The 25,548-nt window shown below is 37.9% G+C and overlaps 1 long non-coding RNA gene across 5 annotated transcripts in view; it reads left to right on the forward strand.

Moving 5' to 3' along the window:
• Positions 1-25,548, forward strand: part of LOC116665359 — a 622,548-nt gene that overhangs the window by 584,988 nt on the left and 12,012 nt on the right. For 4 of the 5 annotated variants that reach the window (XR_004321937.1, XR_004321935.1, XR_004321939.1 and 1 more), the window contains one exon: positions 12,975-13,027. This is a non-coding gene — a long non-coding RNA (uncharacterized LOC116665359). Of the gene's footprint in view, positions 1-3,279; positions 4,177-12,974; positions 13,028-25,548 lie in introns of those variants that run through there. The other variant, XR_004321936.1, reaches the window with a different exon arrangement.

Raw genomic sequence — 25,548 nt, forward strand, 5'->3', positions numbered from 1 at the left:
ATTTCCAATATTTTCTGTAAATGACTTCTGGAAAGATGACGTATTATATCATTTTGTAGTTATTGATATGTTAGTGGATGTAAGTGTTCATATTCCTAAAGTAGCATATTATAAAGGTTTACTTCTTTATTTCTCCAAAATATGTATTTCCTCCAAAATATAATTGTGCCTTAGTGACTACTAAATGCATTTAAATCCTTCTAGCTTCCCTTAATCCAAGTTTAACTCCTTTTTCCAGTTTGTATTCAACCACCTTCTATGTCCAGCCATCTCCCTATCTGTATTCATTTTAGTCAAGACATAGTTCTGAGATTATAATTTTCTAAGATTATACTAATAATCAAAATACACATTTTCTTCTTTCATATATAAAAATTTGTTCAGATAATTTCCATTTACTACAGCATATCACATGATGTTAATTACTATCAAGGAAAATAATTCCAGGAAGGGAAAAAGAAATTGAAAAGTTGTGATTTTAATTATAGTGATAAGGGAAGCAGCTTAGAGTAACTGGCATTTGAGTAAAAATTTGAGATTTTGAGAGAATGGGCCAAATGTTTATTTGGCAGAAGAATATGCCAGGAAGAATCAGTACAAATTGGGAAGGCTCTGAGGCAAGCACCAACCTTCTGTGTTTATGATTTAAGACAGAATGAGCATAGAGGAGATTGTTAAGAGATGAGATCAGAGAGATGATGGACAGATAATATAGATCCTTGGAGAACACTGTAAAGAATTTGCTTTCACTCCAAATGAGATAGAAACCCTTGGAGGGCTTTGAGCAGAAGAAAGATGTAATCTATTTCAGATTTCCATCTGTTTTCGAAGTTCCAACAAGGTCATTTTGGCCACCACCTTGGCCTTTAATTTATGAGAGCAAGGGCAGATGACAGAGAAGTTAGAAGTCTTTTGAGTAATCCAAGTGAGAGGGAGTAGTGACATGGATAACAGAGTTGTTAAGAGCTGATCAGATTCTGCACAGATGTTGAATCTAAAACTAGTCCTAAGTTTTTAGTCATAATTGAGTATGACTTGTGAATAAAGAGAAGTGTGAAAGAGGAGGATCTGGGGCTCACAACAGGAAGGACAGAGTTTCCATTAAGATGAGAAGATAGTAAATAGAACAGGCATGAAGGGAGACATCTGAAAGTCAGCTGTGAATATGTTACGTGTGAGATACCTAATAGACCTTCAGGTGAAAGTAGAACAGGAAGTTAAAAACCAAATCTGTAATTCAGCGTCAAAATCCAGGCTAGAAATGTGAATTTGGGAGATGTGATCACATAAATTATATTTAAAGTCTTAGACTAGATGAGGTCACCAAGAGAATGAGTATGTAGGTGAAGAAGAAAAAAGCATTAATTTAAGACAAAAACTGCTGAAAGACCCAGAAGGAATGATTAACAGCTGCAGGATTTAGCAATGTGGAGGTCATCAGTAACCATATTAAACAGTTTTGATGGAGCAGTGGAGTCTAAATCCTGATTTTAGTAGGTGGAATACACAATGTGGGATTAAATCCGAAGAGAGCAAGTCCAGGCAAATTTTTCAGGAGTTTTGCGGTAAAAGGAAAAAGTGAAATATGAGGAGACTTGGAATGAGAAAAGGTGTTTTATTTTTGTTTGTTTTAAATATGGGAAAAATGTTTTTATACTAAATTAGGATGATTCATCAGAGAGGTAAACATTGATGATACAGAAGAGAGAGGGGAGAATTAGAGCTGTGTTTTGAAGAGGAGAGAAGAGATGGGATCTTGTAAGTAACTGAACTAGCTGGCCACGGCTAGGACCACAAACATTTAATTCACATTAGTGAATTAATTCATTTAATTCATATTAATGAGAAAAAGCAAAGTTTATGATATAAGATTTAGGTAGAGAGGCAGGTTGGTAGTCCCTACAGTCCCTCTTCATGTTTTCTCAATTTAAGGACAGCCATATTTATATGGAGGAGCAGAATTTGACATTTGAATAGCAGGTAGGGTATATGCAATCAGGGGAGAGGGAAAAGGAACCAACTAGGGAAATGTAGTCTAATGCTGAGTCATTTTAATGGCCCACTTGAGATAAATGGTCATGAATTTAGAGTGAGATCAGGCAGTATGGCTGTGAGTCTGTCCCTCAAACTGAGCTGCCAGATTTAGGTATAGAATAGGAGAGTTTTATCTCTATGCTATTTTGATTTTGCCAAGCAAGTACAGGGAAATGAGAGCAGCACAAGGAAACAGAGCAGACGGGTGTGATTATAATGATGAACCACAGAACTTAACGCGGCATAGCAGAGTTAAGGAGGGAATTAAAGATAGAAGGGAGATGAGCATAGTGTCAGGAGTGGTGCATGGAGGGCTGGTGAAGAAGGACTGCAGGCATGGGAGTGCGAGAGAGCATGAGATTTAAAAAAAAAAATCTGAAAGGGGTAGGAGTTGGAAGCTGGAAAACAAATTATGAAGGATTTGCATCTACTGGAAATGACATTTAAGGGGTGATCCTAGAGTAAGCAGTTGAGTAAGAGTGGAGAGCATGCTCCCTGAAGAGAGGAGGTTGAGGGAGTGAAGGCCTGGAGCACTGGAACCCTCGCCCTGTGGTGATATTATTATCATTAAGAATTACAACAACAATATAAATGAGGAGAGCGACAGTGATGAGGAGCCAAAGGAATGAAGGGGAGTGATCTGGGACCTGGAACCTCAGTGTAACAGGGCAGAGTAGTGCCACTGTAGTCAGATGACATGAGATTAGCAGCGGAGGGTTTTATGGGGGGAAAAGAGAAAAAGAAAAAGCAATCATGAAAATCAGGAAGCATGCTCACCTGCCTCCTGGCAAAAGGGTGCAAAGTACAAAAAGAAAACTACCTCTTTTTGAGAGGGCTCCAGAGAAAGCAGTGTCCACAGGGCCGCATAAGAGGAATAAGCTGAGGGGATCTTTCAGAGATGAGGCAGCACGTACTGGGGAGGGGTGGTTATTGATGACTGACAGTGAATTCCAGAAAGTGCAGAGGTAGGGCATCAGGAGCTATGGAGACATAGAGGAAAGTGTCATCAAGGTGACACAGAGTCAAACAGGCATCAGAGTTCCCACAGACAATGAAGTGACTAAAGGGATCTTGATTTGTTCATCCTTACATTCACCACAGAATGTCTTGCTATTTTGCACTAATTTGTACCGATGAAATGTTTTGATATTAAAAGTGGATTTTCCCGTAGTCTCACTCCTTTATTTTTTACAAAAGAATCTGAAGTCGAGAGAGAAATTCAGTACCTTGTTTTACCTGTTGCAGATGCAACTCAATGAAATGGAACATCTTTCATGGAAACTTCTTCCCATCGCCATTCACCAAACCAAAGTTAATCTCTGGCATGCAATTCTCATAAAAATGTATTTGTCTCTCTTTAGTATTCTGATGTTTCTTCCTTCCTGCTATAGTGGTTCTCTGTGCTTCTTGAGAAGAGGACTGTGCCTCTTTCACCTCTGAACCCCCCGTGGCGTTTGACAAGCACCTTGTTAATTCTCTTAAGAGATGCGTATTTTTGAATATGATTATGTACCAACAGCCAACTGGTTAAGAAAAGGACCATGTAAATTTTGATTTAGAAAAGCTAGAGGTAAATGTTCACAGTATTGAAAAAGTAAGTCTATGTAAAATTAGGGATGACCTTTTTGGGACTTTAGGAAAGCAAGAGACAGGATAGATCCTATATGTTCCTAAGAAATGGAGACTAAGGCTAAATCAGTAAGACAGCAATTGGCTAAAATATGAGATCAAAAATACCACAAAAGCCACTTAAATATCATCGAAGTGTTGTCTTTGTTCTTAGAAGAATCAGCCTGCCTGTGGCCTGAGACCTGTAAAAATGTACTTACTGAGGCTCTGTTGAGACTGAGTTAACAACTCATGATGCTCTATTCCAAGAATGAAAAATTATGTAACCGCTGTAATTGCCTGCATTGCTTCATAGACAAAAATTAGGTATTTCTTTTCTATACATTTTCATGTAATACATAATTAGTATAATATAAAATTGTCAAAACAGGCTATATAGCAAAATCACAATCCTTCTAAAATACACGCATTTTATACACTGACTATAAACCTTTGTGTGTGAATTTGCATGTGTATGTATATATTTGTGTGTATGTATGTATAGAGGGAAATATATTCAACAATAAAAATGATTTTCTCTGGTGGACACATTATAACTGATTTTTCTTATCCTTTTCTTTTTTGAGCCAGAAAACTTCTGAATTTACTACAAAAGATGTATTTTACTGTTAAAATCAGAAAAAAAAAGATTATAAAATAAACAGTCAATAAAACCTGTAATTTATTATAAAGAATATTTGTTCTCAACTAGCCAACTCTGTAGGAAATAATACAGTTTAAATATTAACTGATTTTTTTTCTGTAATCTCAGGTTTGAGCATGAGGATAAAATATACCTGAAAAGATCACTGGTGATTTGTATTATTTGCTGATTTGATTATAGGTGTTTTAATTAACAATGAATGTGAGGAGATATATTATTTTCTGAATGAATTATTTTCACAATGTGAGAAGAGCCATATAAGTTAAGAAAAATAAGAATAAGACAATACTTAGAAACTAAATAACACCTTTTTGACATTTTGCCCTTCATTCTGTAGATTGTAAAAATGTGGACGCTAAATACAATTTGCATGATGAACAGTGAAGAAAAGGGAGGAATTGCTGAAGTATTAAGATTTTCTTTCTTTACCTTTTTCATAGTCCCTTTGAATATTAATGTACTTAAAGACAGTCTCCCAATCAAGTAGCAGTTAGCTAAGGTCAGATTCTAATCAATAAAAAGATGGTAGAAACTAGTCAGAGCATCCAAGATCAATACAATTTCATCAAACGACAGGCCCTTTTTCACTATAGCATATGAAGCTTTCTTCTTTAGTTCTTTGGTGACATGAAAATTCTAACTATGCTGCTTAAAGAAAGGAACAAAAAAGACTAAAGTTTAATTATACTGTTTTATTTCCCTTGTAGCTGTGTCCCATTAGCCACTGAGTAATGGGAAAGTTCTTTGTAGTCTCTGACCCTCCTACCAATACAGTCTGGTGCAAACTGGATAATTACCATCAATTATAGGCCACCAAGTGGTGAAAGGGGACACTTTTTTTTTTCTCTTGCAGAGGCCCATGAATTAACTTTAGAGGCAAACTATAACTTCCATTTCTGGGCCTGAAGCTACTAATAAGTTCAAGATATATGGTTGTCCTTAATATTGTAATAAGCTGCTAAGAATTATGATGTTTCCTAATTCTCATTCTCATCATTGGAGATTGACTTTTTTTTTTTTTACAGGTAGGCATATTTTCACATGTTCTTGGGCATCAAGAGCATGCAAAGCTCCTATTTGAAATTTCCATAATAGAATAATAAGAGCAGGTAAAATTTAACTACATTTTTAAGTGCAGTTAGTATATTAATGCCCTCAGTTCCCTTTGATATCTGCAGAAACTGAGGGATAGAGACTGAGCATTTCCTCAAAGTTACACAGTAAGTGCTGGCTTGAGGAGCTATACTCAAGTCGTCTAGCTTAGAGTTCATCCTCTAACCGAGTGTGCTAAACGGGCTCATTGCCTCCTGGGATCTTTATGGAACTATAAACACGTCATGGGAAAAGGGCCAAAGTAAAAAGGAGAATAAACAAGCCGAGACAGCACTTAGCACACTACTGAACAGTCCATGGGGATCAGTCATTTCTGAGTGACTGCCTCTTCTCTCATTTGGCTTTAAAAGGAATGTGACTTTCCACTGAAGACATTGTCATTTACCAGATTCTCATCACATGCCCACTGCAATGTGATAGAGAAAAGGCAAGTGGCACAGGTCCTGTGGTTTAGTTGCAAGTGCCTAAATGTAACCCTGGGCAATGCAGAACTAAGTAGATGCTGGAGCTCAGAGTGCCAAATGGAGGAAAGAGACATTAGTAGATGTTTTGGGCCACGTTCTCCCAATTTTCTGGGGTTCAGAGAAGCTTATATTTGAGAGGAGAAAGGAATGACCTCTTCAACTGTTAGAGATGCTTGGGATATGATAAATTACTGAAAGCTGGTAACCCCTCCCTCACAGGACCTGCCTCATAATTTGTAGAGCCAACTGCAGAATTAAAATGCAGGGCCTTTTGTTCAAAAAGTAGTTAAGAATTTCAAGACAGCGAGAGCAGAACATTAAACCAAGCATGGTGTCCTCTGAGCATGGGGCCTTGTGTGACTGCACAGGTCACACACCCGTGAAGCAGCCTGACTTCCCACCAGTTTGTAATGTCGGTTCTCTCACTAATCTGGGTGTGCCAGACCAGCCTTCCTCACTCAGCTGTAAGGCAACTGGTTCCTGAGTCCTGTCTGGTCTCCATTCTTACAGCACAGTGCACATCCTTTTCCTGTGGAACTCCCACTGCCAAGACTCGCACTCAGAGAAACGCTTTCCAAACCACTTGAGTCTCCCACATGCTAAGCTACATTGCTTATTTTCCCATTAGGTGTATACAGCTGACACGGGCCAGCAGCCCACTCCCTCCTGGTCTCAGGCCTGGCTTACCCTGCAAGGATTGAGAGAATCATCAACCCTCTCGGTGTTGTCTATGGCATCCTAAAAACTTGTTTTCCAGACATATAGAAAAACATTCCTCATTATTCCCTTCTTCACAAAAACTGAAGGGTTAAGATAGCTCTGTTACTGGGAAAAGAGAAATAAGAATTACCTTGGTGTGTTGCTTGAAAAGCAGTCGCAGATCGCTAAGAGGTTTACAAGAATATGTGGCTCCCATCGGTGAACCAGATCCCATCAGGGTTTTCCAGGGGTTGGTCGGTGAGATCTGTTCTAGCTCCGAGAGAAATGGATAGGGTCTCATGACATAGGTGAAAGGGAAGAGACTCATCTGGTGATGGTAGTAATGATGTAGCAGGATTGAGTGTCCCACAAACGGAGACAGGGACATCTGGGTTTTCCAATAATAATGCCTGATATTTAAGAAACCATTTCTGAGAGCCAGAAACGTTCCTTGCCTTTTAAAAATCAGAAACTTGGTGGTTAGCATATGCTTGTATAGGGGCCCCCAGAGTTAGCTTAAAAGCTTCTTCCAGGAGAGTGGAGAGGGCTCCCTATACTCTTCGGCAGGAAGGCCAGCCTCGAGCAGTGGGATCTAGCTGCAGTAGAGAGGTATCCCATGGGCTGTTGGGTAGGACCCAGCCATTGGGTGAGGACCCCCAAGGCTATTCCTCCTCTCTCATGAACATAGAACTGGAAGGGCCTTGTGGGATCTGGAAGCACCAAGGCTGGGGATCTTACTAGGAAATTTTTTTTGATTCTTCCATTGCTTCCTGTTAGGAAGGACCCCATGGGAGAGGTACTGAGTCATTATTACCCTGTAAGCTGTCATACAGAGGTTGGGGTATAGACCCATAGTTAGGGATCCAAAGCCTACAGTAACCTGTTAGTCTGAGAAATGCCCTGAGCTGTTTTTGAGTAGTGGGATTAGGAAGTTGTAAGATTCCCTGAATTCATTCAGGGGCAAGGCTATGCTGTCCAGGAGTCAGAACAACTCCTAGATAAGTTACCTCTTGTTTGACCATTTTGGCCTTGGACCTAGAAACTTTATATCCCCGCTTGGCCAAGAAGTTGAGAATTTGGACTGTGTGCTGGATGGCCTGTTCTCGAGTAAGGGAGCAGATAAGTAAGTCATCTATATATTGGAGAACAGTTCCTTTTTCAAGCAGTAAGTCCTGTAAATCTTGGGCCAAAGCTTGACGAAATAGGGGAGGACCGTCTTTAAACCCCCTCTGGTAGTGCTATCCAGGTTAGCTGGCGTTGATACCCATTGGGCGAGTCCCACTGAAAGGCAAATAAATATTGGTACTGAGGGCTAAGGGGCATACAAAAGAAAGGTAGTGCACCACTGGGTTCCTGGAGGTATGTTTGCAGTAATACATCGGGGTTTGGAACCACTGGATGAAGAGGCATATCCTCATTTATAATTTTTAAATTTTGTCCTAGTCTATAGGCCCCATCCTTCCTAATGACCAGAAGGACAGGTGTGTTGTAGGATCTAGAGGAGAGGGGTCTGGAAAAGGAAGTCAGGACAGAGTAGGTGGCCCCAGTCTCCAGAAGGAAAGTGATTGTCCTACCTGCCACATCCATTTGTACCCATGGCTCCAGCACAGTGATGAAGATCTCTTGCATTGGGGCTGACTGGAGGGGGCTTCTTTAGTCCCAGACATCCATCTGCAGGCCACAGGCCGGTTATCCCCCATGGGCCATTTGGCTCAAGGGACAGAGGGCCACCCAATAACCTTGCTTGATACACCAAAAATAGGCGAATCTTGAAGGTTTGTCCTTATGGGGACATTTCTTGGCCCACTGAGCAGGTCAGTGGCAGATATGCTGATCACCAGGCCTGTCTCAGGCTGCTGGGGGCCAGGGGTTTAGGGATGGTGGCTGCCCTCAAAGGGCTGTAATCATCTGGGCAGGCCTGGCCTCTTTCCTTCGTCCTTTCTCCTGAGCCTTGGCCTCTTGCACCTGATCTCAATTTTAAAAACTTGTGATAGCAATGGTTGCTTTTAGAGTTTTCATCTAATATTGAGGGCAGATGGGTGAGAAATTTATCCTTTAAGATGATTTGTCCCTCATATGAGCTAAGGTCCAAATTAGTACACTTAGTAAGTGCCTCCGGGAGTTGTGCTAAAAAGGAGGTGAGGTCTTCTCTGGACTCTTGACTAACAGCCAGCACCTTAGAATAACTGATAACCTTTGTTGGGCTGCCTGGAATCCTATCTTATTTCCTGGCTTCTCTGAGGACCCTTTTGCATTTCTGAGTCAGACAGGGTCTGGCCAAGGATAAAATTAACATCCTTCCAGGTGAGATCATATGACAGAGCAAGGTGCTGGAATGCCCATATGTATTTATCTGGATTATTTGAGTAGCTTACCGAATTAGTCTTAATTTGTCTCAGCTCTACCAGAGAAGATGGCTTATGTATGAGCTGTGGACCAAATTTTCCACCTGTTTCTATCGGGGCAGGTCTTAGCTATCAGAGGTAATGGAGGACCTGAAGGCAGTATCTTTCCTGGGTATTAGGGAAATGAGGGGTATATGGTAGGAAGAGCAGGGGAGGACATACATTTAAGAGAGTCCCCCCCTCAAGGAGGTATTGGAGACAGCAGGTCGCTGACAGTAACCATGGCCAAGGTGGTTATTTTGCATTTCTTTAGGAGATCATTGCTGTCCCTCAGCAAGTAAAAGATCTGGATTTATGGTATTTTAGACCATTTGCCTTGTGTATTGTAGAAGAAATTAATCTGGAGCAAGGAGGTTGAATTTATGCTCCTATTTATGGGCCATGCTTTTAGCTAAGATGCAGCCCAGGGGAGTCCCAGCAGGGATCAACTATTGACTTTCCCTCTGAAGGGCAGGATACTGCGGGGAAGGGGGGTCTTCAGAGCCCAGAGTCCTGAGGTGAAGCCCACAGGCTATAGTCTGACATCTCAGTCTTCTGCCTGTAGTCAAGAGTACCCTGAAGCCATGGACTGAAGAGAGCCTGGTGTCCCAGGGTCGGCCCGCGGAAGGCGTCCTGGTGTTCTCTCTGGATAGGGAAAGCGGCCACAGTCTTACCGTGAGCTGGGAGTCTCCGCAGCCCAAGGAAATAGTTTTAATCCCGTGGGTGGTCAGTGATCCAGGAGCAGGAGAGCTGCTCTACTGGGACAGCCAGAGAAAGGGGAGCATAAATAGAGGAGTAGGTTACAGTTAGAGGGTCCACATGGAAGCTCCTGAACGGGGAAGGCAGCAGGAGAGGAGAACCTGTGCTAGTACTCCAGCAGCGCAGCTTTAAGGAATGTAAGTGTTTTCTTTTGCGGGTTTGTAGATTAAAACGGTCCCAGTTGGCCAATGTGCAGCCCAAGGAGTCCCAGCAGGGATAGACTCTTGGTTTCCCATCTAAAACAAGGGTAGGATACAGGGGGGTTTCAGAGCTGGGGGGCCTAAGGTGAAAAGCCCATGGACTAGGCTGATGTCTCAGCCTCTGTCTACAACCAGATGCATCCTAGAGAGTAGCCATGACTCAGCAGTGCCTAGCATCCTAGGGTCCTGATTTGGGGATAGAAGCTGACGTCTCAGCCTCCACTCCAGAAAGGGGGAAACAGCCAGAGTCCTACCTTGTGCTGGGTATCTCCGTGGTCTGACTGGAATGATCTCCTTTAGCCAGTGGCTGGTCACCCTTCCATGCCTTGTATTCTTTGTCCAGCTCCACAACCAGCCCCAGGAGCTTGTGCTGCACTGGCCTCAGGGAGGGAGGGGGAAATGAAGGAGGAAAGATTAGGTTTAAGCACGCCATCGAGCCACAGCACCAAAATTAGTATTACCGGGAAAAGGAAAATAATTACCTCGGTTCTTAGTCACCCGAAAAAAAAAGAATTTTTGATGAGAGACAAAAAGTGTGATATAAGCAAGAGTTTTATTAGTGAAGTAAAAAAAGTAAAAGCTAGTACACTCCCAGGAATTGAGAGCGGGCCAATCCAAGAGAGGAAACATGGCGCCGTTCCTGTTTTTATATCCTGGTTTTGTGATTGATTGATTGATTGACTGATAACTCAGGTTCCTACACTCTGGTTGATTGACAGCTCAGGTTCCTTGTGCTCTGGTTAATTGAGAGCTCAGGTTCCTTGTGTTCTGGGTCGTTCCTTTCCCTTTCCTCTCCCCCGCCCAGTGCCCATTTCTATCTAAACTACCCAACAGCTCTATCAGTGATCTTTCATTCTTCCACTTTTGCCAGAAACTAGAAATAAACTTTGTAAAGGTCAGTTCTAGGAAATGCATTTAAAGAGGCAGAAAACTGTATGATGGTTGAATGTATCTTCATTTGAATCTTTTTATTCTATTTTGCTGTAAAAAGAGAGCTTGCCCAAGTTTTCTTTCTTGGGGCTATTTCTTAGTCACCTTTTTTTCCCCCTTTCATTTTGACAGCACTTTTGTAGAAAGTTTATCTTTTATTAGCTTTTAGACCTCCAGTCATCATGCACTGCAGAATCCTTTGGGGCATGTTGAACTTTTATTCTAGTGTTGTCTCTCTCTCTCAAAGCCTTATCACTATCATTTCTTTGAAAGGCTGTCCCCAGCTTAATATGTGAAGGTTAGTCTCTGACAGAACCTTTTAATCACACCAGCACAGAACTCAACCAGTAGTATTACTATTCCAGTCTCGTACTTATGAGTTTAATTAGCTTGGTTAGATATATAGTAGAGAAACTTGGGCCATTAAAGAAAATTTGTTGATAATTTTTTAAATCCCTGCCTTCTTTTTAACAATGTACTTGAATATGCTTTTAACTGAATAATTATATTTATGTTAAGAGAATAATTTTAGTCACCCACTTTGAATATTTGTACATATGTAAATATAAATTTATAGTATATTAATATTATATTACATTATGTTATACATGTCTTTGCAAATTTACACCTGATTTCTACTGACCAGCTGAGCATCAGTAATATGTCATATATTTTCCTTAGCAAATGGATGCCACTTAGATAAGAAAACACATTGCAAAATCACATTAAGGTCACACTCTCAGAAATATTATTGTATGCTTCGTGCAGAATCTAAATGTTATTTAAATTAAGCAATTTAATTAATAACATAAATTAAACATTTATATTATTACCCTGAGGGTAGTGGTAGTCTTTGAGGCTCATTAGCAGGAGAACATACAAAACTGGAAAGATATAAAGGAAGGTTTATTTTCTTTGTTAGGCTCCAACTAATTGCATTAAAATAAACCTAACACTGCTGCCAGCTTTAACTCTCATGGAAGAGTAAGCAATCCAAACCAGTTTTTTTGATGTGGTCATATATCTACTGCCAAGTTTCTTCTTAAAGTCCCCCAGATAAACATGCATGCCAATTAAGCGGTAGAAAAAAGAGAGGAACTTGTTGTTCCCGCATGCCATTTTCTCATTAATTCTAGGAAATGACTCTGGGACTTCTTCCCATCATTATCCAACAGATTAAATGACATCTTCCCCCAACTGACTCAGGTAAAAGTGCCAGGTTTACTTTCATCTTGGACTCTATACCCTTTGAATGAAGACTAGACCAAACAGTGCCCTTTTGAGGCTGAAGATTCCTTTCTTCATAATGTCATCCATTAGAGAAAGGTTTGAGGAAAGGTCAGTTTTATCCTAGTGTAAAAGAAAATGCTGGCAATTCATGTCTTGCTGCTTAGAAGTATCTTCATTTCAAGTTTTGTTGTAATAATTCTCCCATCAAATGGATTTGAAACACCAACTAATAGCACAGAGGTAAATATCACAGTTCAAAAAAAAATACATTTCATCGAAAATAATGTAATTTTGAAGCATGAAGGAAGAAATCATTAAATAGGCTAGAGATGATTTGTAGGCTTTGTATCAGTCCAGATTCAGGCATGAAAAAGCACACTTGGAGTGTTACTTGAAGTGGATATAAAGAAAGAATGATTTATCATAGTGTGGTCAAGAACAGGAGAATCCATAAGATACTATGAAGAACACACATTGACTAAGAACAGTGGGAAACCATGACCATCTCTAGCTTTATATGGATAAGGAGATGAAATAATACAACTACAACTCGGCAATAGCTGTAACCATAGGAACTCACTCTGAGTGCAAGTAAAGGAATAAAAACTACTGCTAAACCATGGCCAGTTAACAGGTGGGAAGTGGAGGGAAGTAAAGACCAAATGTCCTTTCTAATCTCCCTGTGATCTCCTAATGATACTTTCCATTGACTAGACCAAATGCGAAGCAAGAGTGAAAGGTAACATTACAAATTAGAATTTCAGAACTCAAAAGAGGGCACAAAAGAATAGAAAATGATCTGTGAGAAAATGAAGCAAAACTAGTACCTATTTATTTTGGTTTATCTTCTTTGAAACTGATCCCTGTATTTCAACACATTCTTTTTCAGTCAGCATCCTTGACACTTTTGGAACAAAAGCTTAGAAACAGAGATCTGCCAAGGTAAGAATAGTTTGAAGAAAAAAATAGTTTTATGGAAAAAGACATTAAACGTTTAAGCTGTTCTATTTAAATGAAATCATTATGTTAATAATTACATTATTTTATTTCTTCTTCACATTACTGATACTAAGATGTCCTCTGATAATTATAAACAGAGACTGCCATTTTGATTTTAGACCCCTGGCACATTAATTATACATTCTTACTTCTTAGAGATCTTGGAATAACACAACTTGGCCCACATCAAAGAACCAGACTGGAACTTTTATTCACTTCATAATTCCTTAATAGTACTCATAAAAGCGAGCAATTCAACTGCTATTTTATTTGTCTTTTATCCTTAACTGTTACAGCAATGAAAATAGGAAACAACTGCACAGATCCCTGTGCTGAAAATTCCAAAATTACAGAGATCTCAACCTAAGAAATTCACTGAATTCCCCTCAGATATTTCTAAAAGGGCAACTCACCTTTACTTACTTTCAGTAAGTTTATTAGGTGTCTACATGGCATAAAATTGGGTTGCTGGAAATAGGATGTTTACATAATTCCTGTTCTCTAATTAAAACTGAGATAAGTATTAAGACTTAGACAAATGAAAAGTTTCACATTAATACAACTGAGTGATCAATATAATACAAAATAAAATAAAGTCTATTGTAGGAACAAACCTCACATTTTGCAATTCTTAAATGTCCCAATTAGCTCTTTAAATGTTTCTTCACACATCCCTTTGAAAAAAGACCATATGAATATGCTCCATGGCCTCGGTAAGGAGGACTCCCAGGCAATAAAAGAGGTAGGATCAAATTGTGACACCTACTGATAACACATCTGTAAATCAGCTCCTGGTTTACAAGTCAGACCATAAGGAAGAAAGACTGAGAAACACAGTGGATTCACTGTCTTTCCACTGCCATCTCTGCTGCCATGTTCGGAAATTGCTTGGGGGCTAGGGCATGAAAAAATGGAGAAATAACTAAATTAAGGGGGAGGTGGATTTTGCACTCATTTTAAGTGTTAAGAGCTCCTTTTCCCACATCCTGAACCAAACCAAGAATGCTTCTCCAAGAGATCTCTTTGTCTGCACCCCAGTGTCACTTCTGGGTCTCCTGCTGCAGTGTATTAACGCTGGAGACTTCTCAAAAAGAAAACTGATGAACTTGCTGCTGATCTGGTGTTACTTGGAATTCTGATCTTCTTCCTCAGTGTGACTGCTGTTACTTACTTTTCAGTGTTCTCAAATAGCTGCTCCATGCATCCTGTCCAGGTTTTATAATGGCATTCAGTGGGAGAGAAAGGATGGGGTGCACTTATTTCATCTTATCACACACCCTCACACACTGAGAACTGAATATGATTTACGTTTTTGCCAAATTAAGTGTATTTGCTAATGAAATGAAGAAAATATAGTGAAAAACCAAGAAAATGCTCTTTTGGAAGATTTTATCACATTTCAGCTATATTCTATTGATAATAATTACTTCTACTTATATTACCTGTATGTCACCTTCCAGTTTGCAAAGTCTTATCTAGTAATTCCTACCTTAACACTAGTCAAAAAAAAATATAAACGATTTGAAATAGTTTGATGGGGCTTTGTGATACAGTGTAACATATTTTCTATAATGCATCTTCAAGGATCATGTAATAAAAATAAGTTCAAATTATAGGTTTAGGAGAGCAACTATTTTTTTGCTCCCTTGTTTTCATAGATGAAATTATGTAATCCCCTAAGTATATTTTAGTCAACCAATCTTTTTGTTACATAGTTATCTAGTGGAAAGGTGACCGTTGCTCATTATGTTGTAGTCAGTCTACGAGATCTGTGGTCAGTCTACTAGTAGTAGACATCTGTGCAGGTTCTTTTTCCACTTTCTTGGTAATATTGCTATAAGTAAATAAAGAGATAATTCATTTAATGGCATATTAAAATTTTAATTTAAAAATTTCAAACTCAAGTAATTTTTTAAAGTTTATGTATTTATAGTATATGTTAAAAAACATTCCTGTTTAAAAGACAAGGGAAACATCAGATGATTTTCCAGTATAATTCCTTCATTCCTTATTAGTGAGGATCTACATATGAAAAGCAAAAGACGGTCACTTTTTTGTGTGTGTGTGAAGGATGGTTTTATTTTAAAGTTGAACAAGACTGAAAGCAGAAGTAGAACGGGATGTCATAATAATTTTTCTTTTCTGAATACATTTGTTTTGTTTCAATTTGCAATAAAAACATCATAAAGTAAAATAAAAATTGTAAATTAAATCTAAAGTAAAATGCTTTTCTTATAAGAAAACTTAAATAAATGAATTTAACTTTAGAGATTTAGGTGATCAGATTTATTGCCTATCACTAAGGTAAAATTGGACAATTCATATTTGGACATGGATTATCCACATACAAAAGTTTAAAATTTATGAATTTGACAAATTGTGGAAATAAAGTTAAAAAACTTCTTACAACATAAGCATTCAGCTTCTTACATTTTATTAGAATAGTCTCTAGATTTCTAAACATAAAATTAGGCTAGCTATGGTTTGTTCATGATTTAATCAGATGTATTTTGAGGGCTTTATAAATTGCCTTTTTTCACTACTCCTCTCTTCTGCTATTGAGAAGTAAACCCTTACTAAATCTGTATCTTTAGGATAATAAAAAGGAAATACCATAAAATTCTTTTAAGAATCACTATTGATCTCTCTGTGAATTTTTTCTAGATTTCTAGCAAGTAATTTCCTCTTACAATCACTGCAGGTACAATACTGGATCGGCTTAATATCTGTGAAGGAGTTAGTAGATATATAATTTTAGTTCTGCTTATAGATCTTTTGAAGACTGTAAACCTACTTTATTTCTTCTCTTAGCACAATTCTAAATTGTTAGGTAAAATAATTGATTGTGGGTGAAAATAAATAAAATTAGCAAGCAGTCCTGCATTTTGAATTGCTCTATAATGCAAAATTGAATAATGTTCAGTTTAGTATATATTCTAAGAAAAAATAAACATCTGTAGGTTGTTTAAAGTTGTCAATTACAGTCAGTGTAAATGCTGGCACATTCTACTAGGCTTAAAAAAAAAAAAAGATGAGCCTCGATTATGGATAACACATTTTGGGGGTGCAGATAAAGCAGAAAGTCACAGGAGATCTTATAGATATATGAGAAAAGAAGGGACACGAGGGCACCATGGGTAACCTCCAACTTTCTGCCTGTTTTTACTTACTCTTAATGAACAGAAAATGCTCAAGATTTATAAGAAGTTTGGTTTTTATAGTTTTAAAGAAGCAGACAGTGAGAAAATGTCAGAGGACATTTTATTTCTGCCACTGTGGTTGTTGAAAAGAGCCTGGCCTGCATAATCCACATAGAAATGAATTTCAATACCAAGTCTGGTAGTTGTTTGTGAACTTGGATAAATCTGAGTCTCAGATTTTCAACCAAAAAACTAGCGTAATAGTATTTACCTCATGTGATCACTATGCTGGTTTAAAAAGTGGCTGAAAGCAATAGAACATTCTACCGTGGAACAAGTAATTTTTAAGAAAGCAACAGGTTAATTCATAACATTTATATTTTGTTTAATAGTAATTAACAAAATAGCCATTAAAGTACAATGAGTGCTATGATGATTTGGTTCAGACTTGAAACTATCTCATCCTAAAAGAGGCCAGCAACGTTCAAAATAAAGGGGGGAGATTTCAGGAATAATGAAGCACAGAGATAAAGAAGCTGATAAACCTGACCTGACTTGCCAATGAGTTCCAAAGTAAACTTGGCACTGTCCACTACTTGACTGAACATAACAGTATGGAGACAATGGATATGTAAGCACGAGGAAGTCCTTAGACAGTTTTTTTCTATTACAGCACATATACCAAATATTTACATGCATGAATGAAACAGTCCTATGAATTCACCAGATTACAGGATGTTAGGTCGGTAAAAAGCACCTGAAGTGCACATGGTTATCACTTCCCTTCTAAAAAGCAAACAAATCAAAAGGCAGACAAGTCATTAAAAACATATTCTGGAACATTTATATGTCAAGGAAGAAAGTAACAAAATATTAAAATGCTAAAGAAGGACTACACTTCATAGAAATGTCCATGAGAGCAAGTGGGGATATTATATGGACCACGTTAGAAGTACTCTAATTTAAAAAAATTTAAACCATTTACATAATTCAATACCTCAACTCTAATTATTGCAATAATATTTGATCAAACCCACAATGGAGTATAATGACAGAGTTAAGTGCCATTACTTAGAGTACAGAAAGCAGACTAAATGTCATGTAATTTTAAAATCTCTTTGTATTATTTCGTTTTATCATTATTGTTTATTATAGTATATAAATAGCAGCATTTTTATAGCTTATGAAATTACCACTTTGACTTTATTACATCTCATTTCCCTGAAGCCATTCAGACTGCTGAGCCACATACCTTATAGTGAAAAGAATGGCATCAGGTGACAACTCCTTTGAATGACATATTCAGTTAGGCCCTGAGGTACTTGTATCTTCACCCAGTCTGTATTGTATTTTTTAAGTTTTCATTTAGCTCTTTTAATCTGTTTCCTCAGGACCAATGTGTAATTTCAGGCCACATTAAATTAGAATGTGAACTTCCCACCTCATATTGGTCTATGAACAACGTGGGTCCTGCCGGCCCTGACTGCATGAGCTCTTGGTGCACTTGGATAGTATCGCTTCGCATAGTAACTACCTCTTAACTGAAAAACCTTCCAGTAAAGGTCAAGGAGAACAGTTTCCCCAGATCTCTTTTACTCCTATCATCAACACCATTACAGTGTGCTGAATCAGTTTCAATTTTGCCCTCTTTTAAAAGTCACTGACACAGCAAAGATACTGATGTTTCGATAACCATCGCACACCAGAGCTACCAAACAGGGGAAAAGACACTCTTCACATCTTTTTTATAGAATTATGAAACCTTAAAAAGAATCTTAAATCATTGTCCAGGAGAATTCCATCAATCACTTGTGTAACCAATGCCATGTGCAAACACAAAATCCTGCTTTTCAAGCTCATCGGTACTCATACATTCAATATTCACTCAACAAATATTTACTTGTGCCTGCTGTGGGTCAGACACTCTGCTGGACACTTTCTCTCAGCCGCCTTTTAGCTGAAGAGAATTTCTCAAGTCAAAGGCTATCCAGCCAGTGAAGGAAAAAGAAAATCCTCATTTGAATATAGGAAATGCAGAAATGCATCTGAAAACTTACCTTCAATCAAATATTTTTTCATGGTATTTTGCATACATAATCTCCTTCAGGCAAACACTTAAAAATCACATCCAAAGCTGAAAGACCAGGCAAGTTGACATTTGCCAGCCTCAGTGTGAAAGATGTGAATACATCATGCTACTTCTTTAGCATTTTAACATTTTGCTGTTTTCTTCTTTGGCATATATATGTTCCAGAATACATTTTTAATGACTTGTCTGCCTTTTGATTTGCTTGCTTTTTAGAAGGGAAGTGATAGCCATGTGCGCTTCAGGTGTTTGCTTCAGGGACGCGGTGGTTGGCTGACAGCTGTTTTCAGAGGTTGCTTCCACTCAAACCCTGTGTACTGCAGGCAGGGAGCTGGACCACACGTAATTCTTACTACAGCAATTTTCAGCAAATTGTTCTGTTAAATAGAAATATATTACTTGAAGGCTGGAAAAGTGATGATAAACCTGACCCTTCAGCTCTGCTTTTAAAGGTCATTTTGGTTAAATGTAAGCAAATTGTGGTACAAAGTACCTTTTACTTGCTGTTTCTCACTTATATCTCCCCTCATAGCTCATTATGCTAATGTAATGACTTATTTGACAGAGTAGTTTCATCTATAATCTTGGAAAGATATAATGGATTTAATTTTCAAGGTTATATTTTCAGAAAACTATTAATGTCCCTTTCAAAGTCATTGAGACTGAATTATGTTTCAGCAAAATATTAAGTACATTAAAGGTCCCTTTTAGATTTGAGTAAAGCCAATTGGCAATCCAGCTGCAATTATTTAACAGCTTTGAGCCTTGAATTGTTAAACTTATTATGAATTATCCATGCTAACCATTATCCTGAAAAATTAAACCTCTTTGCCACATTCAAACTTCATCAGACTGTCCCCAAAATAACTATGGATTTTTTAAAACTGTCAGCGTTTTTCATTTTTAAATGTTTATTAGATAATGATCCTTAAGTATTCAGGAAATCTTCCTACCTGAATTGAATAAGACTGCCTCCTGTTAAAAAGTGACTTCTTTTCCAGTAGAACACAAGCATTTGTATATGCCATCCCCTCCGTCGGTACGCGTGTAACCAGAACCACTTGAATTGTGTACATAATATTGAAAAACCACCAGCACTAGATTATCATGATAATGATTGGTCCTTGTAATTAGGCACTAAAATCTCTTCGGTCTGGGGTTGGTTCTAATTAACAATCTGGCTAAAAGCTCAAGATAAAAAGATCCATAATGGTCCTAAGAGCTCAGTATCAGTAATTCTTAGCCAGGGAGGAAACTATTAGAATCAGTGGGTCAGCATCATCTCCTTGCGCAGAAATTTAGATTTCTTTTACCATAGTCACCCTGCTGCTTATCCTAGTAAGTGAAATACCTGGGATATGTCAAAATATGTAACTGATGTGGGTGGGAGTAAATAATGTCAGATGTGTGTGTTTGTCATAACTCTTTAAGCTCTTGTGCCATTCTTAATACCTTACAAATTGTAGACCTCTTTCATTTAGAACCTTATTGTCCAAAAGGTAGCACTAAACAAAAACACATCAGAAAGTGTATTCTAATGCCAGGAAGATGGCATTAACCTGGAGAGGAGGATTAAAAGTCTTTATTAGAGGTGAGTGGTGGCTAAGTAAGTGTTGGTGAGTCTCTGTATTACCCATTATGTGCCTTTCTGACTCGAAGACATTACTTTATCACTTCAAAAGTTGAGTGGGTATGGGAACTCTGTTCCACTAGTCAAGGCCCCAGCTTGCTGAACTTGTTGCTTCACTATTCCTAGTACGTTGCCCTCACACACATTTTCAAGATGACTCACTACCATACATGCGCTCCAGGAAGTGGGAAAGGGGGATGAGGTGGCGTGAGGGGTAGTTCTTCCCCATAATGGGAAGGGACCAGAATCTGTACTCGTTACTTCCACTCACATCTTATTAGCCACACCTTAGACACAGCCACTCTTAGTCATAATGAAACCTAAGAAATCTAGTCTTTATTGTGTATCTCTGTGCACCTGGCTGAAACATTATGCTCTTGTAACTGAGATAATTAAAAAAAAAAAAAGCATAAAACAACACAAATGGAAATAACTTATAATTAGAGCATCTGATACAGGCAGTTAAAACAGAAGAACAGGGATAGAAATAAGATGGCCAGGCCAGCCCATGAGAGGGAAGAAGGGGAGCATTCAGAAAGTTATTCAGACATCTTGGGAGCAGAATAATGCAATTACTAGTCATAGTACCAAAACCAGCTCTGGTTATCCAAATGGAAAAGGATTTATTGGAAGGTGTTTGGTAGTTCACAGAACCAACAAAAGGCTGGAGAGAGTGGCCAGGAGTTCAGAGAGGCCAGGTAGCTTAGTATACATCAGACCGTCAGCCAAGACCAGTGTGGGTATAAAGCCACCACCACTGCACTTTCACCACCAGACACAGGCTGCCAAGCCTCTGGACTCACCTCTGTTGTCCCGCTAAGTCAAAAACCTCTATATTCCTCTGAGGAGGAGCATACAGTTGCCTGAGCACCTAAATAAACCAAATATTTGATTGTACTTGACATACCAGGTCACTGAGAGTTATCAACCTCCTTTCAGCTGCTTCATTGTTATTGAAGGTAATTCATCACATTCACCTCTCTCTCTCTCTCTGTCTCTCTCTTTCTCTCTGTTTTTTCAGTATCAGGAATGCTATTTCCTGTGTAATATTTTCCTTTCCTAGTGCAATGCTCACTTGCCCTGACCCAGTTCAGGGATCTCCCACCCACCAATTCTCATTGTGTGACCCGTGGAAAGCCTAAGAAATTGGGAATTTCTTCCTCGCTCGATTCCACACCTACAACAAGGAGAATTTAGTTCTACTCTGCCTTCTCTCTGGAATTTCCAGTGTCTGCTGATGAACCAGGATCATATTGGTACATATTCTTATAGACGTTGGAAGCCAGTCCTAACTTTCCTTAAGTTCAAAGCCTCAGGTTATAAATAATGATTCCACTAACACTCTTTAAGTCAGGTCACCTCTCAACAAGGTATGGTAGTTTACTTGCTCAGGATAAGGTAACACAGAAGCAGTGGAGCCACGAAAGCTGTGCTGCACACGTGCTTCATCTCACACACACACACACACACACACACACACACACACACACACCCACCACCACCACCACTCACTTATTCTAAAGAGCCAGTAAATTAGAATTTTCTTTCTATCCATTTCAAAGATTTCATAATGATTTAATGAAGGAGAAATTATAACACCTGCTGTTACTCGTTGGAAAAAATATTCCTCATACTTCAGTAGTAAGTACCATTGGATAATACCATTTAAAATATACATATGATACAATAAAAGCATGATTATCCTTCCCTGAATATTTATGATATGAAAGCAAGTGTGATTTAATAGAAAAATCCACAAATTTCTCTTCTGTAACTCCCAAGATCACTTTCCTTAACACCAATGTGTCAGGTGAGGATTTTTAAATTTGTTAACAAATTTATCAAAGAATTTATATTTTTTCCAAATACAATTTGAGCAAGCAAGCAAAAATATAAACACAAAAATTATAAGAAATAAAAATCATCTAAATATTAATTTAAACCTTTTGAGGCACATCATGAAACAGACACAGAAATAATGGCTTAGGCAAATGCTTACTTCTAGAATTAGTCTGTCAAATCCCCTACGGGGAATGATCACTTAAGCCAGAATGAAGGTAAAATCAGTGAAGCAGAAAAATGGAGTTGAGCCATTCGACCAGCTGACAGCCTTATGATTAAATTTGACATACAGTAATCTAGAAATCAAAAAACTGCAAACTAGTTAGCACCAAAACAAATCTTATAACTTTAGAAAGATCAACCTTGAAGACAAGAAAAGTCAAATGTTGATAAATTGAACATATACACTGAAAAGAATAAAAGGTGTTTCAACTTCGAAGGAAAAAATGGTTTCTTCTGATAAGAGTCAAGATGCTGGACAAAACTATAGTGTAACCTGCATATCTGTTAACATGCCTGTGTATATTTGCTGTAGATTCTGGCTCAATTAGGAAAGTGGAGAAGAAAATCAAAATAAAATAATGAGCTCTATGAAACAAAAATAAACGTAAGACATGAAGGAATAAGAGCTTATTTTGAATTTAGAATGAAAAAAAAAAGTTAAAGTTGTAAGTAGTTAATAAACCACAACTGAAATATATAAAACCTATCTCCCAGTGACGTTAAATTCATTCTCTTCAAGAACAAAGGATCAATGAAGAAAGAAATTAAACCATTTGAAGTTGGAGTGGGAAATTAAGTTACTGAGGGGAGCAAATGAGAGTAGGTGAGGGATTACTACTTTCATTACCTTTGAGAAAAGGGATTTTAGAGCTATCTCACTGATGCAGTTATGTACTCCTGGTGCCCAAGACAACTCAAAAGAATATCTAATGAGGTAGAAGTCTGTTTGCCAAAATATCCTATGTCATATATGAACAAATCATCACAACACCTGAGACATTTTTCTAAAACATCATGCTGTTTAACAATTACGTGGGAAAAACTATGAAAAATGAGAAGGAATTGTTTGTGAGCAAGAAGTTAAAATTGTAAATATGTTTACTTACTTTCAACAAGCATATGTTATAGAATTTAAAATTATTAAAAATCCAATAACCATCTTATCTCAAGATTTTGTTGTAATAATTGAAATAAAGTATATAAAGCAGTAAAGCACTGATCCTGGCACACAAAAAATGCTCCATAAATGTAATAATAATAACAATCATAACAACAGACAACAGTACCAATAATATTAACTACACTAACAGAAACTTGAAAGATGACAGCCAAAATGATGTAATGATTGAGAGACCTAGGAAATGGGTGTATGTTCTTGCCTCACTCGTTATCACATATTCTGAAGTTTGGGAATAATCCACCAAAACAGACTTTTTATTTCTTACGTGACTGTGGTATAGTAGCTATTCTTGCTCTACTCTGCCTCCCAGCACTGAGTTAAGTCCCAGTTGCAGAAATAGGTACCCACTCTTCATCAGTGAAAGTTGACTATGTGTTTCTTGTGTTGGATTATTGGAGTTGTAAGTAACCAAGACTCACATAATCAACCTCAAATAGTGAAAAATTTTTAAAGGATGCATAAAGAAGACAGTATCTCATGCATATCCAAGGACTGAGACATAGTTTGGAAGTTAGCAGATAACTAGTACAATTCAATGTAAATATACCTATCAGCAATACTAGGGCTCTATCGGCATGAGCTGATGGAGCTGGGTATAAGATTTGCTGCACAAAATATAGCCCTCCATAACTGGGGTAAGTGCATTAGGTAAGTGCACATTCATGGTATTATGGCCTCACTGCCAACCTCTGCCATGAAGAATGCTTTGTAGGGTAGAGCCATTTGGTTACCACCAGCAGACTGCATTGGGCCCTGCCAATCACATTTACAAAGTTTCTTTTTTTCCAAATCAAGATTCTTATATTACCAAGAATCCCTTTTCCCACCACAAGTCTGATAGATGAAGAAAAAGTGCAAAGTTGGCTAGCCAAATGAGATTCTAGTATTTTAAAACAATTATGCAAATAATGTACTTATAACATCAGATAGTTTACTTTCCAAATATTACAGTGGATAATGTAAACAAGACTGAGGCCAAATTGAAGCTTCACACGCTCACTGGAATTTATTCTTTGAGTTTATAAACCCAAGAAACCATATAACAAGCATCATAGAATTGCATCTTGATTAGTAATGTCTAGTGCTAATGAATTTCATATAGTCCCTTAGGGACACCATGTTGTCTCATGCCTGTGTGAGTTTCAATATTCTTTTTCTTCTGCCCGCAATGCATTCTCCCACCAATTCACTAGCCAAATCACTCTCTCTCATCCCTCAATTCTTAGTTAAAGCTTCACCTACAATTGTAAGACTTCTCTACTCCTCTAACAAATACAGGTGTTCTACTGACCAGGCCGACATCATGAAAATTCACTTAAATAATTAAACTGATTATTTGTCCTCTAGTCATATCCCATGTTATTGAAATCAGGAAGCTAGCAGTTTAATCTTTCTATACCCCTGCAACCACCACAATGGTGAGCTCGGATTAGATGTTTAGAAAAGAAGTGTTTGATTTTTAGGATGTTCTGTGGGAATATTTTTACTTCCTGATGCAGAGGGGAAACTACAATGTGCATGAGAAGAGATCATTTGCCTGGATATGGTTCCATCTAATAATCACCAAAAAGAACAAAAAGATTTACAAGTTGTATACTTACCATTTTGTATCACTTTAGAAATAGCTTGATTATTGATCCTTTAGTATTTTTAAAAGTCATGCAAATTAAGAGATTTGTATATTTTGGTGCAGGGCATCACTGAATTGGTGCAAAAAGTAAACTGAATATACATTTTAAAGGTCCATCAGCCAATAGGAATCAAGCACCTACATTGTATATGGTACTAGGAGATTAAAAAATTGCATGATATATGCACAACTTCTAAATTCTAGGCATATTTAAGGCATAAACATTTGAAATACTAGATCATATACGAGATTAATAATAGTATGAATATAGTTTAAAATGCACTGAGAAGAATTGGTAAACAAAGAAGATTGCAGAGCTTTAAAAATAAGAGTCTAAAGCTCTTCCTGAGGAAACAAAAGGAGGCATAATTAGGTGCTTTTATTATTTTGGTACATACTTGTACCTTAAGTAAAACAGAAAATACTACTTTTTTCCCCAATAAGTCAGAATTACTTAGTTCATTGGAAAGTATACATCACCTTGTTAAAAGAGAAATATTTCCTTCCCTAAATGGATTTAAATTTATACAACTATCCCCAAAATAATGCTTGTTTGGGGGCTGCACATGCTTAATTGAACAGAACAACAACCAGCTAAAGAATCAATTTGCCTGAAGTATATACTGATGGTACTAACAATAATGAAGTCAAACAAGATGTCACAGCTGCCTTTGACCAAACAGCCAGCCTCTGAAACCTGGGTGCCATACTCCCTTCCCTGGTACTCACCACTGGCTCTCCAGGTAATTTTTAAAAGTAACTCCTTCAGACTAGATGAATCACAAAATACCAGGGAAGGTCAAATGGATCCAGTAAATGAGTCCCTCTTTCTGGGCAAGGTTGTGTTTGGTTGATAGTGGTATTGTTTTTCCATTTGGTTAGGAAGAGTAAATATTTTTCACGAAAGGAACTGATGAAGAAAGGAGATTTCCACAAGAAAGAAAACAGGAAAC

Source organism: Camelus ferus, chromosome 8 (genome assembly GCF_009834535.1).
Source record: "Camelus ferus isolate YT-003-E chromosome 8, BCGSAC_Cfer_1.0, whole genome shotgun sequence".
NCBI classification, from domain to species: Eukaryota; Metazoa; Chordata; class Mammalia; order Artiodactyla; family Camelidae; genus Camelus; species Camelus ferus.